The following is a 4,293-nucleotide window of genomic DNA, read 5'->3' as shown; positions in this document are numbered from 1 at the left end:
AAGTGGTGTTTTCATTGTCATTAGTTTCAAGAAACTTTTTAATTTCATTTTTTATTTCTTCTACTACCCAGTCATGTTCAAGCAAGGTGTTGTTCAGCTTCCAAATGTATGGTTTTTTTTCTCTTTTATCATCCTATTATTAATTTCTAATTTTGTGGCATTATGGTCTGCAGTCCAGCTTCTTACCATTCGGCCACCAGAGGTAATAGTTCTTCCTTAAACGCTACAGGGCCCCTTGTCTAAACGCTGACATTGTTACAACCCTCATCTCTTTCCTCTCCACAGAGGCCAGTACGTACAAATTGAATAACTATGGAGAAGGGTTACATGGTGGATGCACACCCTTCCTGACTTTAAACCGGGCAATGTCCCCTTGCTGCATTCGGACAACAGCTTCTTGGTCTAGGTGTAGTTTTCATTTAAGAATGGTTACGTGTTGTGGGATGCTTGTTCTTCCCAGTGTTAGCTGTGGGTTGTTATGAACATCATGCTTGGAAAGATAGAGGGCCAGTGAGTGCTAGGAAGATGCTCGACTAGATGGATTGACACAGTGACTGCAGCAGTGCGTTCAAGTGTGTTAGCGGTGATGAGGACAGAGCAGGATAAGGCAGGGTCAGCTCTGTGGCTCACAGGGCTGCTATGAGCTGTATTCGACTCAACAGCACTGAACAACAACATCAGTCTCCTTCATCTGTTCTCCAGCCCCAAGGGAAGAGCTATAGGCTGCAGTTGCTTTACCTGTGTTTCTCTTGAGGTCCCCTCTCCCCCTTTTCTGCCTCTGCTGCTTGTTTAGCCAATAACCTGCACTGACATCATTGATGTGGTTCCTGTTTCCCCAACGAAATATGGGTGATGCAGGTCCCTCGGGGGCATCACCTGGGAAGGCAGCTTCTCAGGGCCAGTCCTTGTCCCTTTGAGCTGATCTGGGGAGCTGGACGACCTCAGGAAATCTGCTAATCTCCCTGACAAGTCCATCTCTGTAATGAAGGCAGGGGACTCTGGTGGCGTAGTTGTTAACGACTTGCACCGTTAGCAGAAGCGACGCCTTTGAGCCATGGTGTTGGAGGCGTGTGCTAAACAGCCCGTGGACCGCCAACAGAACACAGAGATATGTCTTGGAGAGAGAGAGAGAGGCTCCAGAGTGCTCTGTGGGTCCAGGGGTGATACCGCTTCGTCTCACATACCTTGGGCATGTTGCCAAGAGAAGTCCATCTCTTAATTGTCGACCCTCACCCAGGCATGATGCCCTCCTCCAGGGACTGGCCTGGAGACAATATCCTGGAGTCAGGCAGAAAGGATGGGAGAGAATGTCCCGCCGTGTTCACTTCCCAGAACATTCTGAGTGTACGTCTTCTTTCCTTGTTCTCCTGGCATCCACGGTACAGTCAGTGTTGCCAGCCACACCACAATTCAAAAGCATCCATTCCTCTTTCCTCTGTCTTAGACATTGTCCAGCTTTTACAGGCGGATGAGATGATAGAAAAAAGCCGGCAGGGACCATGAATATTTTCATCCCAATCAAAGCTGTCAGAGCCGGTTAGCTCCAGAACCAGTAGGATGGTCCCAAAGCCACAGTTGGCCGGGCCGCTGTCCTGTCACCAAGGAAACCGCACGTTGGCGTGGAGGGGGTGAGCAGGACCCCCAGGAACGGCGCTGGAACGAAGATGTTTGGCACATTTGCCGTTCTCAACTCTGCCGAAGCGAAGTGTCTCCTGCAAGAGTGATTCTTGGAAACGTTCCTCCCCCAGGCCTGTCCCTCCACCGTCTGTTGTTTTCCGAATTGAGAAGATGCCCACCTCCGAGAGAGACGTGTGCTGGCAGGCGTGGTGGCAGGAGGGCCATTGTTTACTGCTGAGGGCTGTTTGTTGCATTGGTACTGGCATTGGTACCCTTGGGGTGCTCCTACCTACTTTCCAGGCTCCGTTACCGTCTGGCCTTCTAGATCTTACCGTTTGTTTGATATATACTGTGCTTCTTCTGATCTGGCCCATAGCTGACTGTGCAGTGGGTTTTCAGAGGCAGTGAGTTGCACGGGAGAAAATCACCCGTCTTTCTTTCGCGGATCAGCTGGTGGATTTGAACCACCTACCTTCAAGTTGGCAGCACAATTCCTTCCCACTAGGCCACCAGAACGCCTGTCCTAGTGGTCACATACCTGGCTCCCTCACTCCTGCACCCCACCTTCCACAGCAGGACCAGGTTAACATGCTTCACACCTGCGTGTTTTGAGTTTAAATTTTGTTTCTCCTAAAACTGTTTTGGAGTCCCAAGCCCTGGAAACTGTAAACGCGATCTTGTTTGGAAAGAGAATCTTTGAAGATATTTTTGTCAACATGAGGTTAAAGCTGAGGGGTGATGGGTGGTCATAGCCACCCAGTCAGAACTGATGCTTAGCTGACCCTCCAGCAAGTCTTCAGGGGCTGGAAAATACATGGCAGGAGATTGTATATCTTCTTCCCAAGGAGTTACTGGGGGATTCGAACTGCTTGCCTTTGGGTTGGCAGTGCACCTCTTTATCCACTAGGGGACCAGACCTTCCCCCAATATAGTGTTTGATAAGAAAAGGGGAAGAGAGAGGGAAACAAGGCCACGTGAACGTGTGTTTATACTCCAAGGGACCCCGGGACTGTCAGAAAGCCGGAGAAACTAGTATAGATCTCCCGCAGAGGCTCTGAGAGACCGGGAATTCAGACGCCTAGACTCCAGAACGGGGAGGCAAGAGCACAGGTTCTCACAGGCCACTTACTGGGTGGGATTTGTCATCCTGGCGTTAGGAAAGGCTGCACACTGTCCTGTATGCTGTCTAAGTCAGCTTTTGATACCACATCCCGGAAATTGTTAGGCAAACCCCTCGTTGTTAATGTCTGATTACCTTCGGAGATGGCAGGAGGATTCAGGCACTCTTCCATTCATTCTACAGGATATCCTCTGGGCCAGGCCCGAGGCCGGGTATTGATGTTAATACTAACAACAATAGTGAATCCTTTATGTGCGGTAAGGAGACACAAGTGGAATCTTGGGATTGGGTTTGGTTTTTGTTTTGTTTTTCTGAGGCACCTCAGGGTTTCCCTCTAGGTCTGATGATGGGCACAAGAAGGCCTCAATCTTTGGGTGAGAATTTGCACTGTTAGAGCTGTGCTTTCTCCTGACAGAGAATGACAGTGTCAGTCCTGGAGGAGAGGGAGGCCAATCCACATGAGGGTTTCAGAGTCCTGGCCTGTCAGCTGGTACATGCGTGCTTTTAAGAGCTCAGTGCATGGGATCAAAGTGACAGAAGGGAACAACTTGGAAAAACAGGATGAGAGAATGGTTGTACACCTGGGAAATTGTCACCAGTGGTGCTGAAATGCACATGCACAAACGGTTGAATTGTTTTTTTTTGTAATAGAAATTCTCAAAAACCATGCCCTGATAGGCCAAGTCTTCAGGAGTCTTAGGTGCTGTCTTCCACTTTGGACTTCCATTGGCTTGACCCTGTGTGATGGCATTCCTGTTTTGGTTGAGGATCTGTGTGCATTGTTTCGTTGTTTAAGCCTCTTATTTAGAGTCAAGAAGACCTGCAGGAGCACATTTGCATTTAAGGCCAAGCCCTTGTCTCTATTTTGGAAACTGAGTGAAGTTGTAAGACGGGCTCTCTTATTTTGGTTAAGGGTCATTGTGTAGAGAATGTTTTTCTTCTCTGCCCCATTTTATTATTACTAAAGCCTCTTGTTTAGAGTCAACAAAACCTTCCGAAGGGCCCTTATATTTAATAACTAGGTTCCGAGGGATTATCTTTTAATCCTTTGCTACTATATTTTAGAGGAGCATTCTTCTAAGTTGTACAGCACTCTTCTGTCAATTTGCTGCACTGGCGTAATCTGGGTTTGCTGTGATGCTGAACCTTGTCCCATTTGGGTCTCAAATGCCATTATGGGTGCCCATGGTGGGCAGTATTTGGTGGAGCTCCCAGTTTTAAGACAGGTTGGGAAGCAGGAATGGCATCCAGTTCCTAAACCACATGCCTCTGGAAACTCTATGAACTTGGAGAAACGGTAGTTATAGAAAGGGCTCAGGTCTTTTGTTCATGGAGTCACTATGAGTCGTGCATGACTTGATGGCAATCAACAACAACAACAATGTCTAGGATATCCATCTTTATGAGTTCTAGTTAGCTTTCTGCACTTTTCAATTTTCCTGGGTTCATACTTTGTACATTCTATCTTCTGATACATGGTATTTGCAGTGGTTTTTTCAAACCTAGAGTTGCTATAATCAGGGATGCTTTAGGCAGAATGTTAAATGATCCAGGAA

This window comes from Elephantulus edwardii, unplaced genomic scaffold (assembly GCF_000299155.1).
Source record: "Elephantulus edwardii isolate Elephantulus edwardi_28Jun2011 unplaced genomic scaffold, EleEdw1.0 scaffold00011, whole genome shotgun sequence".
In the NCBI taxonomy this organism is placed as follows: Eukaryota; Metazoa; Chordata; class Mammalia; order Macroscelidea; family Macroscelididae; genus Elephantulus; species Elephantulus edwardii.
Note: the sequence above shows the minus strand (reverse complement) of the source record.